Genomic DNA, 15,162 nt, shown 5'->3' with positions numbered 1-15,162 from the left:
GCTGCTTAGGCTTTTGATCCTAGGGGACTCACCCCAACTGGTGCACCAAACTTCGGCACCAAATTTAGCTCCTGCGGCAAGGAAATCGTTTTGAGTTTGGGTTGGATGGATGGCTCTTGCTGAGTACTTTGTGTGCAATGGCATGTGACCTTATGTCTTCCTCCCTCTTGGTTCAATCGGTGAAGCTCTGACTTTTGGGGAGCAACCAGGGCTCACAGAGGAACTCTGGGCTTCATTTGGCTTGTGTGTTGTTGCAATTTTTGGTATCTTTGGATAACGCTAGCCATGTTCTAACTGGGAAATGAGAAATGACTGTTTGATCCCCACATGCTGCCCTTTGGGCTGTATTCTCCAAATTTGGGCAATCTTTTTTAATTTTTAATTTATTTATTTATTTATTTTGCAACACTACTTGGCCACCTTATCCGTTAGACTCCTGAGAAAAATGACCAAGTGGTGTGTCTGTAAATTAAAACCCCATCTTGCAATTAGGTTTGGTTTATAAAAGATGATATCTGGAAATTGAGCTTTTAAGATTTTGTTAGCGTCTTGTCTGTGTATTTGTATGGGTGTCCGTGTATATTGTAAATGTGAAATGTTTTCTCTACCTCTGGATGGTATTCCTAAAATTAATTTGTAAGAGAGCTCTAGTTGGCTTAAAAGCAAGCACTTATAAGAATTGGGCATTCTAAAACTCAGAAAAATGGGAACTGACCCAAACATCTTTCAAGTTTATGTGGTCTGGGAAAATATTTGGTATTAAAGCTAATTTCAGGTTGTTAGTTCTATTAAAATGGACCTGTCTTTAGAGTTGTCACCATTATATGTAGAACTTCCGTTCTGCCTGTGTTTACTGCAAGTCAAGGAGGTTCATGTTCTATTACAAAATTTGTCAGAAAAGAAAAAGTGTATGGTATTGGTCTATCACCATTTTTGTTGTTGTTGTTGTTTTAGTTTTTTTGTTATTTTAGTTTCTATTTTGTTCATTTGGGTTTGTTTGGGGTTTTTTTAGAGAAAAACCTTAGTACTTTGTCTAATGCCTAATGAGGTTTTATGGGTAATCTAAGAACAAATAACCAAATAACTTAAATAAATGTCATTCAGACTACCAGAAATAATAAGGGGAATAACTCTGCAAGCAAAGTGAGACTGGTTGTTTAAAGAGGGAAAACTTAGGACAAATTCTGATGTAAAAAGGAAAGTTGAGAAGATTTGTGAGAAGGGAATCTTTGGAAAGGAATTTTTTGCATGGCTGAGGCTAAGATTATGGAGGCTAATATGTAAAAAAAAAAAAAAAAAAGTTGATTTTGGAGTGATCAACACCTGGGGAAAAGAAGGGAGAGTAAGAGATATCCAGCTGTGATACAATATCAACAGAAGTCTTAACTGATTCTCTGGGGAGTTCTAAAGTAGGCTCACCCTTGGGAACCATCCTAAGTTAGAGCAAAAGTCATGCACTTTTATAATAGTCATGGTATGTGACCAGCTGAGAAGTGGGCATGACCTTGGCAAGGCAGCTGTCTTCAGTCAAGGCAATCCTTGATGATCTCTGAGAGTTGAGGACTGTTGGCTGCCTTTCTCCAGCTGAAAGCCCTACATTCCTTTTTTTTTTTTTAAACTTTTTTTTTTTCCAACGTTTATTTATTTTTGGGACAGAGACAGAGCATGAACGGGGGAGGGGCAGAGAGAGAGGGAGACACAAAATCGGAAACAGGCTCCAGGCTCTGAGCCATCAGCCCAGAGCCCGACGCGGGGCTCGAACCCACGGACCGCGAGATCGTGACCTGGCTGAAGTCGGACGCTTAACCGACTGCGCCACCCAGGCGCCCCGAAAGCCCTACATTCCTGATGGAGATTCTGATCAGAACATCCTATATCAACATGGAAGATGACAGGCAGGGAAACAGAGACCACATAAGTTTGCTTAACTCATCTTGTTGGAATGCATGAGTTTTAATGTCAGAAGTATACTGGTATAAGATGGTGTTGTAGACTCTGAATCTAAAATTCTCTCTTGTCTAGCAAAACAGTGGGATGTAGGATTGAAAGTGAGAGATGGCTAATGTCCAGGAAAAGACAAGAGCCCCGAATAAGGGCCCTTGCCCCGCTTTTATTAGGATCAGAAGGCTTACAAACATGGTGATGGACGTGCATAAAGGGACAATGAATCTGTGAATATTAACTTGTGGACGTGAGGGAAAGGGGGTCTTGAAGATACTCCTGGTTTGGGTTAATATAAAACAAAATCCAGGTGCTGGGTAGTCAGGAGGAGGGTTGTTTCCAGCCGACAGGAGGCAGCACCTCTATTTACCTTAGCCAGCCTCGGGGATGAAACAGGGGGAAATAACCTCAGGGTTGACAAGGCACCTTTTCTTTTTTTAACCATCTCAGCTGTGGGCTGCTTTGCCTGCAGCACAAAGGTCCATAGTCCAATTCACCAATTTACCTAACCTGGCCCTATCCTCCTGTGAAAGCAGCTTTCTGCCGTAGTACTAAATTGAGGGTGCTTCCACCCTGAACATCTAATCTTGTTTATTTCATATACCTATGTATTGGGCACCTTTGCACTGTACCTATTTTAGGCCTTTGCCTCTCCCTCCCTATTCTGGGGGCTCTGCACCCCCTCTCTATTTCTGGTACCTTTGCACCTCCCTATTCTAGGGGTGCCTTTGAACCCCCCCTATTCTTGGGGTGCCAATCTGGTTTACCCAGACTCAGGTGTGAGCATTTTATGGCTTTGTATTTCTTTATGCCTTGTTAACCCATTGGTGTAAGCCCAGGGGATTGCTAAACTTATCCCCCACAAGATGGCAGTTTGACTTTCCTCCCTGTTAAAATGAGTTTTCTTGGATTACTGGTCTAAGTTATAAACAAAGGTTATTCTATATCTTTAATCTGCCTAGAAAAACAAAGTTTCTATTAAAGTTGAATCTTCTCAACATTAAAAGAGCTAAGTTTTGTTTACAACTATACAACTCTCTGCATTTGCCTCTAGAATCTTATTGCCACCTTGGATAAATAGATAACTACATTTTGTAATGATCTAAATCTTATTTAGGCATGTGCTTTAAAATCTTGTGGATATTTCAGAAATACTTTCCAAATTAACTTTGTGACCACTCTAGTTACTTCCAGATGAAGAATGGGGTTAAAGGAAGGGAATATTTCTGCACTCGTTGAGAAATATTCATTAGTTCCAGGTTGAAACCCAGCATTCTGCAGTTCCAGGATTTGTGAGTTCTTGTACTGGATTTTATCCAAGGCCTTAGAGGGGATTGGTTGTACCCAAGTAGTACTTACTGATTTCTTGAGATGATCTCTCCCCCACTAAATAGTACTTTGATGTCTGTCAGAAGCTTATTGGTCCAAGCAGTGTTCTTTTTGATGTTCTCCTTGCTAACAGCATGTAGGGAACCTGTGGTTTGTGGTGGGACCACCAAACAGCAGTATGTCACCCATAATGGTGCATTGATGAATATGGTTAATCATTTCCTCCATAAGATACTCTGAGATAAGGGTTTGTTAGATTTCCAGCTGGCTTTAGAGGCAGTGTGGTGTCCATATCCCCATTCTTTAGCTCTTCTGAGGTCCTCTCATCCTCCTTGGAATATTGGGGTTAACATTTAGAGAGTTTGGGAGTCTTTGTACAGGCTGCCAACTTGGCTTGATCTGCCCAATTGTTCCCTTGGGCAATCATATAGCAGCGGATAATAGCTGCTGGGTCACCACTGCATCTAGCTCTTCATTGTCCTTGATCTGTAAAGCTCTCATCTGTAAACATCTCAAGATCTGGATTTCTGGGTATTAATTTTGTATCCTTTTCTGAATTCATTTATTACTTCTAGTAGTTTTTTGGTGGATTCTTGAGGATTGTTTTATGTACAGTATCATGTTGTTTGCAAATAGTGACAATTTTACTTCTTCTTTACCAATATGGACATCTCTTACTTCTTGTCTTCTTGCTATGTCTAGGACTTCAAGTACTATGTTGAATAAAAGCGGCAAGAGAGGAAGCTCCTGGGTGGCTCAGTCAGTTAAGCATCTGACTCTTGATTGTGGCTCAGGTCATGGTCTCACGGTTTATGCGATTGAGCACCACATTTGCATGGGTGGTGCAGAGCCTGCTTGGGATTCTCTCTCTCTGCCTCTCACTGCCCCTTCCCCACTAACGTGCACCATATCCTCTCTCTGTCGGCCGGTGTCTCTGTCGGCCGGTGTCTCTGTCGGCCGGTGTCTCTGTCGGCCGGTGTCTCTGTCGGCCGGTGTCTCTGTCGGCCGGTGTCTCTGTCGGCCGGTGTCTCTGTCGGCCGGTGTCTCTGTCGGCCGGTGTCTCTCTGTGTCTCTGTCTCTCTCAAAACAAATAAAAAAAAAAGTGGCAAGAGTGGATATCCTTGTGATGTTCCAGACCTTAGAGGGAATCTACCACATCTTACCTGTGAGATTTTTATATATGGCCTTTATTATGTTGAGGTACATTACCTCTTTCCCCATTATATTGAGAGTTGCTTTTACCATGAATGAATATTAAATCCTGTCAAATGCTTTTTTTTTTTTTGCATATGTTGAGACGATCACGATTTTTATCCTTCATTTTATTGATGCAATGCCAGATGTTGATTGATTTACGAATACCGAAACATACTTGCATCTCAGGAATAAATTCCACCTGATTGAGGTGAATGATCTTTTTTTAATGTATTGTTGTAGAGAGTTTAATTTTTGTTGAGGACTTGTACATCTATGTTCATCAGGGATGTTTGGCCTGTTTTCTTCTTTTGGGGTGTTTTTGTCTGGTTTTGGCATCAGGCTAATGCTGGCCTCCTAGAATATATTTGGAAGTTTCTCTTCATCTTCTGTTTTTTGGAATAGTTTGAGGAGAATGGAATGTTTGATGGAATTCACCTGTGAGTCTGTCTGGTCCCAGACTTTTATTTCTGTGTAGTTGCTGTATTACCAATTGAATTTCTTTTCATAAAAATTGTTAAGATTTTCTATTTTTCCCTGGTTCACTTTTGGAAGGTTGCATGTTTCTAGGAATTTATGCACTTATTCTGGATTGTCCAATTTATTGACATATAATTTTTCATATATTCTTATAAAATCCTTTGTATTTCTGTGGTGTCAGTTGCTCCTTCTTTCTCATTTCTGATTCTATTGATTTGGGTCCTTCCTTGTTTTTTCTTGATGATTCTAGATAAACATGTCAATTTTGTTTGTCTTTTCAAAGACCAGCTCTTGGTTTCATTGATTTCTTTTTCCTATTACTTTTTTAGTCTCTTATTTCTGCTTTGATCTTTACTTCCTTTCCTCTACTTACCTTGGGCTTTGTTCTTCTTTTGCTAGTTCCTTTAGGTGTATAAGGGTAGATTTTTTTTTCTTGTTTCTTGATGTAGGCCAATATTGCTATATAATTCACTCTTAAGATTATTTTCTGTGCCCCAGAGATTGTGGGCCATTATGTTTTAATTTTCATTTGTTTCCATGTATTTTTTTGATTTCCTCCTTGATTACTTCATTTACCTATTGTTTGTGTGTTTGGTCTCCACATGTTCGTGGGTGTTTTTCATTTTTTTTTTTTTTTTTGTGATTGGTTTCTAGTTTGATACTATAGTGGTTGGAAAAGATGCATAGAATGATTTCAATCTTAAATTTATTGAAGCTTGTTCTATGGCCTAATGTGTGATCTATTCTGGAAAATGTTCCATTTGCACTTGTAAAGAAGGTGTATTCTGTTTTTGGATGCAATGTTCTAGATAAATATGTTATGTCCATCTGGTCCAGTGTGTCATTCAAAGGCATTGTTTGCTTACTCATGATCCGTTTGGGTGCTTTATCTGTTGATGTAAGTGGAGCGTTAAAGTCCCCTGCTATTATTGTGTTACCATCAGTTTCTCCTTTTATGTCTGTTACTATTTGCTTTATGTGTTTAGGTGCTCTAGTGTTAGGTATGTAGATCTTTATAATGTTATCTTAGTGTTGGGTTTATACTTTTTTGTCTCCTGTTAGTCTTGGTTTTAAAGTCCATTTTGTCTGATAAAAGCATTGCTACATGAACTTTTTTTTTCCTTCATTTGTGTGGTGAATGTTTTTCTATCTTCCCACTTTCAGTCTGAAAATGTCTTTGGGTCTTGGGTAGATAGCATATAGAAGAGTCTTGCTTTTTTATCCATTCCACCACTGTCTTTTGATTGGAGCATTTAGGCCATTACATTTAAGGCAGTTACTGATAGATAGGTGCTTATTGCCATTTTCAATTGGTTTTCTGGTTGTTTTTGTAGTTCTTCATTTCTTCTCTTGCTCTCTGTGTGATAGATGAGTATCTACAGTGTTTTGTTTGGCTTTCTCTTTATTTTTTGTGTATCATAAGGTTTGGCTTTGTGGTTACCATGAGGCTCGTATATAACATCCAAAGTAAATATCAGTCCATACTAATTAGGTTATTTAAGTTCAAACACATTCTAAATAAAGAAAAAGAAAATACCCTTTTTTCCTTTCTCTTTTCCACTCCCTCCTCTACGTTTATGTATAGGTTGTCATATTTTACATCTTTTTATTCATAGCTGTCTTATGTCTAATTGTGGCCATTTTTTTCCACTTTTTTAAACATTTCTTACAAGGCTTATTGGTGATAAACTTCTTTATCTTTGTTTTGTTTTGGTTTTGGTCTGGGAAATTCCTGATCTCTGTTTCAAGTCTGAATAAGAACCTTGCCAGGTAGAGCGTTCTTGGTTGTAGGGTTTTCCTTTCAGCATTTTGACTACACCATGCCACTCCCTTGTGACCTGTAAAGTTTCTGTTGAAAAATCAGCTGATAGCTTTGAGGTTTTCCCTTGAATGTTTTGTTTCTCTTTGGCCATTTTTAAGATTCTCTCTTTATCTTTAGTCTTTGACTTGTTTTTAATTATGTGCCATGGTGTGGACCTCCTTGGGCTTGTCTTGTTTGGAACTCTGTGCTTCTTGGACTTTGATATCTATTTCTCTTCCTAGGTTAGAGAAGGTCTCAGTTATTTCTTCAAGTAAGTTTTCCACACATTGGTCTCTTCTTCTTTTTCTGGGACCCCTATAATGTGAATGTTTTGTTCACTTGATGGTATCCAAGAGATCTCTTAATCTATCCTCATTTTTAAGTCTTTTCTCTTTTTGCTATTCAGTTAGGTGCTTTCCATTACCCTGTCTTGTAAATCACTGGTAGGTTTTTCTGCATCTGCTAGTCTACTGTTGATTGCCTGTAGTGTGTTGATTTCAGTTACTGTATTCTTGAACTCTGGTTGGTTCTTTTTTAATATTTTCTATGTCTTTATTGATAGTCTCGTTGAATTCTTCCACTCTTTTTTTCTAACCCAGTGACTATCTCTAGGATCATTACTTAAAAATTTTTTAACAGGCATATTGCTTATCTTTGTTTCACTTTTTCTGAGATTTTTTTCTTGTTCATTCTTTTGAAGCATACTCATATGTCTCCTCATTTTGCTTGACTTTCTGTGTTTGTTTTTATAGATGAACTGACTACTTCCTCAAAACTTGAGGGAGCAATTCTGTGTATGGTGTCCCCTATGCAGATTCTTTGCGCTTGGCAGCCCAGTACACTTTTGACCTTACTCTACTGAGGCAACAAGACCATTTCTACTGCAAGTTAAAGTGCATTTCTGATCTATCATAGATTTAGATCTCTGACCCCTCAACAAATTATGATATTCTGTGGAACAACAGCAAACCTCCCAAAAGAGGGAGAGAGGTTTCACTGAAATGCAGGAAGACATCTGCTGACCATGAGCATTATAAGATCTTCATTCTTTCAAGAGGCTCACAAAAAGGCCACATGACCCCTAGAGGGGGTAGGATTTGGAGCCCCCAGGTGTGATTTTTGAGTCACAAAACCACTTGCTTATAAAGGTGTTAGTTCTTATTACCATAGGTGGCGTCCTGCTGGTTGGAAGTTTGGATTTAATAAGCTGTAACCTCCCTTTTCATCCCAGTGCATGAATTTCAGCCATTGCCATTTGACCCCAAAGAAGCTGAAAAAGGAAACGGGGCAAAGATGCTTGGTGGTAATTTATTTTTCTTCTAGAATCTCTAACAGCTAATCTTATGAGAGACTGAGTTAATTAGATAGGATTGAAGCTGAGGAACCCCACCCTATGCCACAGATCCTCACAATTTCACCCCCAGGCCTACCTGCAAGGCAATGAACAAGAATCTTCAATAAACAGTTGGAGTAGGCAGCAATGCATAGTGTGCTACTTGGCAGATAACTCCCCTCAAATCACCTCTTGCTAGATTCAAAGAAAAGACTCTGCCCCATTAAGTAGGCTGGAGAGCTATCAGCAGTTTGGGAGATTTAGAGCACCTCTTTTGTGTGGATGATAAAGAGAATATAGGAGGGAATTTTACCTGTGAGGGTGGCCCCCAAATGCCCACACCCAGGTCATTGACACAACTTGCTTCCAGGGCAGATACCACTCAGGTTGGATTGAAATTTAAAAAGAATTATAGATGTAGGGATCTTGTTTGGTTACTGGTATGGACAAAGCAGAAAAGACACCTTGAGACATTTGGAAAAATTTGAACATGGACTGAACATGAGATAAAATTACAGATTTACCTTTGTTTTATTAGAAGGGAAAATCGCCAGTGGTTTGGTAAAAGATAAGAGTCCTTATTGGTTAAAGAGGTTTATACTAAAATGACCTGATTTCTGAGATTTGTTTTAAAATGTGTTAGCTAGGTAAAAGGTAAAGAGGATGAATGAAAACAAGATAAGCAAGCTGTTGACAATTTCTTAGAGTGAATGAGAGACATAGGGAGGCTCATTGCATTCTCTATTTTTTTATTCTAATGTTAGATATTAAAATACCATTCAATTCTTTATTTAAAACTAAAAAAATGTTTTTAACGTTTGTTTATTTTTGAGACCGAGAGAGACAGAGCATGAATGGGGGACAGGGAGAGGGAGCCCCAGAACCCGCAGCAGGCTTCGGCTCTGAGCTGTCAGCACAGAGCCTCACGCGGGGCTCGAACTCATGGACCGTGAGATCACGACCTGAGCTGAAGTCAGTCGCTCAACCGACTGAGCCACAAAGGCGCCCCATCTTTTTTAAAAATTAAATCCAAGTTAGGTAACATAGAGTGTAATAATGATTTCAGGAATAGAATTCAGTGATGCATCTCTTAAATACAACACCCAGTGCTCATCCCCACGGTGCCCTCCTTAATGCCCATCCCTCACCCAATACCCTGCCAGCAACCCTCGGTTTGTTGTCTGTATTTAAGAGTTTCTTATGGTTTGTCTCCTTGTGTTTTTACCACATTTTTGCTTCCCTTCCCCTATGTTCATCTGTTTTTGTTTCTTAAATTCCACATAGGCGTGAAATCATATATTTGTCTTTCTCTAATTTCGCTTAGCATAAAATACCCTCTAGTTCCATCCGTGTTGTTGCAAATGGCAGGATTTTGTTCTTTTTGATCACTGAGTAATAGTCTACTGCATCTATATACCACATCTTTATCCATTCATCAGTTGATGGACATTTGAGCTCTTTCCATACTTTGGCTATTGTCACTAGCGCTGCTATAGACATTGGGATGCATGTGCCCCTTCAGCATTCTGTTTTTATATATGATTGAGAGTTTCAATTGAAAAAATTTTTTACTAAAAAGAAGGGAAAAGGAGGAAGAATCACAGGTCTCCAGTCCCGATGAGGAAGGAAACTCTTTTTGTGATAGAGGGTAAAGGAGAGTGGTGTAGAAACTCCAGAATTTCTCCTTACAGGAAATAATAATCAAATGGCATGAAGAGAACAATGGAACTAGCTTAACATTTAGCTAGCATCTACTATGCACCAATGGCTGGTTTCCTGTTGATCATAATAATCAAGATGTTAACTCAGTACTGAGTGAAAAGAACTTTCCTTAACATGTTCTTTAGTCTTCATAATAACATTGTTAAGCTAGATATTTGGAATCCCCTTGCTCACTATTCATGGCTTGTTGTATCTCACCCTCACTGCTGCACAGATGTATTTTCTACCCTACTCTGCCCTGCTCTGTACCCTACCAAGCTGACCCCTGTTGCAGATTGCATCATCCTACTCCCTCGCCAGCTGATTCCCCGTACAATTTGGATAATGGGAAGCTCCAGCTTATCTGTGGGCAGGAGGAAGGAAAGGTCATAGTATGTCTTCCCCACCCACTTCTGCTTTGATGGCTTATCTATAGCAGTAGTTGTGCCCTGTGCAATTAAAACTCCAGAGCAAAGCTGTGAGACAGTAAATCCACTCCTTTTCCTTGTCCCCTCAGCCCTAGGTGGTAACAGCCTCCCCCTGTGGCCAGACTCTTGGTAGAATCCCATACCTTGTTAGCTTCTTGAACCCTATCTGTGTATCTGCAAGTACCACTCTGCTTGAAATCTCCTCCACTGACCCATCTGACATAAATTGTTTCCTAACAAGACTCTCAATGATACAGTCCCAAAGGCTATGGAGAGACCGTTAAGGGCTGTAACAGTGGCATCACGTGATCAGACTTGTATGTTAGAAAGTCCATCATGTCCATCGTATGAAGAAGAAATGAGAAGAGGACAAAACCGGGGGAGAGTATGACCACATAGGAGATTATGTCAATAATATAGACAAGAGATAATGAAGAGAATAGGGATTAAAACAAGTATATAAATTCAAAGGACATTAATTAATACTTGGCAGTTGACTGGACCTATAAAAATAAGAATGACCATTACAGTCATTCTGTGCCGGATAGTCAACACAGAAAAACAGGGAAAAAAGGAGTTACAGAAAAAATACAGTGATTGTGTAACATCTAACACTACTCAAAGAGATGAGGCCCTCAAATTACGCTAGTCCATTTCTGATGGTGGTTCTATCCATTTTGCAGACATGCATGCACCAGCAATCATAGCCTGGGACCAATGAATCATGCAACTAACCCCCAGTTCTGATGCCAGGACTGCAACGCAATCTTAGTAAACATAAACTGCTCACCTAGATCTACTGGCAGGAAAAGAAATACTCAGGTTATGGGCATTCTGGTCTGTATTCTATGTATTTCCTTAAGATGACCAGGTTAGTCTGGTTTATATGTAAGGCCACCATTGTTGCATTCCCGTGGCTCTATCTCCAGACTGAGTCCAGTCTACTCTGAGACCTGAAGGATCAGGTTTCTAGATAAGCAAATAAAGGACCCCTAGCTTTTTTCTATCTCACTCCACTTTGTCTGGCTAACTCGAATCTGTCCTTTTTTAAAACTTCTGCTTCCAGGATATTTTCTACACAAGGCCTTGTGTAATCTCTATTTATCAGCAACTAGTTGAATGCCTGGCCCATCACTTGTCTTCATTGTTGGGTCTGAAGTACCTTGAGATCATAATATTTGTCAGATTCGTTCTTAGGTCTTTTCAGAGTGCCAAGAACAACGCCTTGGACACAGACCAATAAATACTTGTTAAATACATTAATGACAAAATGTAACAAGTTGATTCTTTCTTTCTGTATTTCAAGTGAAAATACAATAAATAGTCATGATACCAAAGCCAAATAAATCCAAAGGAACCTCCAGGAAACAAAAATATGCTAATGTGCCAAGAGGTTTTACAGAATAAGTCCATATGGGATTTTAAAAAACAACACAAGTGTTGTAGGACTTGATTGTGAATTGGATCTGCCAATATCAATGCTGAAGAAGCCAATCCTGAAGCCAAATACCAGCTTTTGTTTCCCAAACACTGATTTACTGGGGACTGCACTCAGAATCAACACCTGTGGGTAGGCGAGTAGGGGTGACAGAAGTAGAACTGGGCAGAGGAAGGAATTGAACTACAGTGTACCTATGCCCAATATCCCACAGAATTCTGGGGATGGTTTTGCCTTTCACGTTGTCCTGTTTGAGGCAAGAGAGTCTAATCTCGATAACTTCCATTCACCAGGCATTGGTTGTGGGCTGTCCCACTGAGTAACCTCGAATAAAGTGTGTCTCTTAATTTTAAGGCAGTGGTTCTTTACCACAGCAACTTTATATACCACCCTCTACTAGGGGACATTTGCCAGGATCTGGAGATATTTTAGGTTGTCAAAACCAGGAGTGGGTGCTATTGGTATCTAGTGGGTAGAAGCTGGGGATCCTGCTAAACATTTTCTGATACTTAGGGTAGCCCCCAACAAATGTTTATTCAGTCCAAAATGTCAATAGTACTGAGGTTGAGAAACCTTGGTTTAGGGCAATGCTTTGTCATTGACTCAGCTGCGAGCCAACAGCTACCGATGTCCTTACATCAGGAGGAATGATGTCTTTCCCCTTTAAAGGGAGGGTATGGGTGACATACACAGCATCCACTATGTGCCCTCATTACTTTTAAAGAAAACGAATACAGAGAGACCTTACTCTGGGTGCTAGGAGTGCTCACTGCTCCTGGGTTCATCTCTATTTCTAGGTCCTTTTAGGGGACAGAGAGACAGAGACAGCATGAGTGGGGGAGGGACAGAGAATTCCAAGCAGGCTCTGCACTGGCAGCACAGAGCCAGATGTGGGGCTCAAACCCACGAAACCATGAGATCATGACCTGAGCTAAAACCAAGAGTCAGATGCTTAACTGACTGAGCCACTGTGGCACCCCAGAAAGATGATATTAATACACATCATTCATTCCTCCTGATAGTTACAATTGAAAATCAGAACTATGGGTATAAATCTTAGATTTTGAGAAGCTTGGAAATGCCTTAATCCTACCAAAGTTCCCAAAAGGTAGCTGATTAAGTCTTTTTCGAATCCCATTAAGTTTACTCTTTGAGGGGGTCAAGTGAAAGAGAACTTGACAAGAAAGCATTCAAACATAAATTCTGAAGTTCTTTGTAATTCGGATGTTCTGGGTTATCTGGTGACCAAAACTCTGATTTGCAAATGAGGAAAAAGGAGTCTAGCAAAGTTGAGTGAACTTCCTCCAGATTTCATAACTACTTGGTGCCCTGGGCAGAACTCGGACAGGGCCACCTGTCCCCTGACATTGTTTGTTGTTTTCTGACTCTTCTACTGTCAACACTCTCCTACTGAAGAAATCAGAAAATAGAGCAGGGGGGAGCAAAGAGGAGGATGGCACTCACTTGGGATTTCATGGTGCCTCAGTGCAACGAGAACTCAGAGGGCAGATCTCCATGACGGAAGCGCTCCTCACCCACGAAAAACATGCGTTCGGTTGTTTTCCTAAAGCACTGTTGGGTTGGGCCGTCTCTTCCCATTCTCTGCCTCACTTTTGCTAGTGGCCGAAAAGTGATACACCGGCCTGGCCAATGTTGGGCTATATTAGCAAAGTTACAGAATGCAATTAACCAGCCTGCTCAGAAGCAGAATTAATGATGGTGTCTCAGTGCCACACGCACAAATAAACGAGTTGGCCACAGGGTAGAATGCCTCACTCCTGTTCAAATGAAGGATTTTTAAAGGGTTCTGTCAATCCTTCCTTAGGCCCACTAATCTTTTCCAAGTCAGTTTATTATTTCCATCAGTGCTTCTGAAATTTTTCCATTGAAGTACTAGGAGAGGAGAGCCAGCTACCTATGTGCACACACATGCACACACACACAGTCACCTATGCGTGTAAATGCACAGTCCTGGGATAGTGACCCAACATACTCTAGGTAATAAACATGTCTCTCAGGTCCTGTTTATTTAAAATATTTGTTTAAATCTCATGCTGACTGTTGTTCATGTGTAAATGAAAGCTTAAAAGAGGAAGTTTGTATTCCAGGAGATGCAGTATGTTTAATGAAGACTTGGAGAAATCCCCACCCCCGCCAAGTCATGGCACATCTTCTATCCCCCCTTGAGAAACCCAACTTGAGAAACTGATGTTTTACAATTGATTTTTCTGGTTCTGGGGCAGAGTTCGTGCTCTTAAAGGTAGTTGAATATTTTTGTAATTTGCATTTTATCTATTCAACTAATATTTATAGAGAATCTACTATATTTGCTTTTATTTTAGCAAAATCACTAGTTAAGCTGTGATGATGAAGATGTTTCACATAATTTTTATGTTACCAACAAGGAAGAAAACTAACTGTATTCAAACTGTATAAAATGTTACTATATTGTCATCAAACATGAAAACTAAAGTAAAACTTAAAGATGTCGATTTTTCACATACAGTCAAACGTCTCTTCTAAAATCATCACCAAGCATCGATTAAAGTTAAAAGGAAAGATAATATAGATATTAAAATAACAGTAAGGGCACCTGGGTGGCTCAGTTGGTTAAGCATCTGGCTTAGGCTCAGGTGGTGATCTCACAGTCCATGAGTTCAAGCCCCACATCGGGCTCTGTGAGGACAGCTCAGAGCCTTGAGCCTGCTTCAGATTCTATGTATGTGTGTGTGTCTCTCTCTTTCTGCCCCTCCCCTGCTCTCCCTCTCTCTGTGTCTCAAAAGTAAATAAACATTAAAAAAATTTTTTTAAATAACAGATCAGAAAGATAATGTCAACATTTTAAACTTTTTAAATCTAATTCTTGAAAATTTAATGTCATTAAATGGCTTATAAAAATAAGATGATTCCTCATTCGAAATTGATTGTCCTTGTAGTTGCCAGTGCAAAGAATTGGTATCATGCTTCATAAGTGTTTTAGTTAGACCTTCAAATACACACTATGAGAAGAATATGAATAATTTCGCATTGCAAAACATGGCTGAGCCACCATATCCAACGGTAGTGAAACCACCCTAAAAGAGGTGAAGCAAATGATACACTCAGCACTATTGAAGAACAATAATTGGATGTAGAAAAGTCTCTTCATTCTTGTTGAAAGAGAAGATTTGAAGAATTGATTAATTTGTCTTACCTCTTAAATAGATACTTCCATCATTCAAATGTCCCCAAACAGTGGTGGTTATAAAAGTGGATATATGGGCTTATGACCATACAATGTCCGTGCTGAATGCCCCCATGCAAGGGGGCCCCTGTGCTCTTCAATTGCTGGTGAGTATGAAGGCGGTCAGAAGCACCCAGTGTATGGATGCCTCATGGAGTACAAAAAGTGCATGTGACCTGTTCCCTTTATTCTCCAGAGAGAATGCAGAGTAAGAAGAGCATCTGGGAACAAAAAGTTGACTTACAAGGTGCCTTCCCGTACGTTACTTATCCACCAGTGAAGTTAGTCTATAGA

Source organism: Puma concolor, chromosome D1, assembly GCF_028749965.1.
Source record: "Puma concolor isolate L17-30 chromosome D1, mPumCon1.1.hap2, whole genome shotgun sequence".
Classification (NCBI taxonomy): Eukaryota; Metazoa; Chordata; class Mammalia; order Carnivora; family Felidae; genus Puma; species Puma concolor.
Note: the sequence above shows the minus strand (reverse complement) of the source record.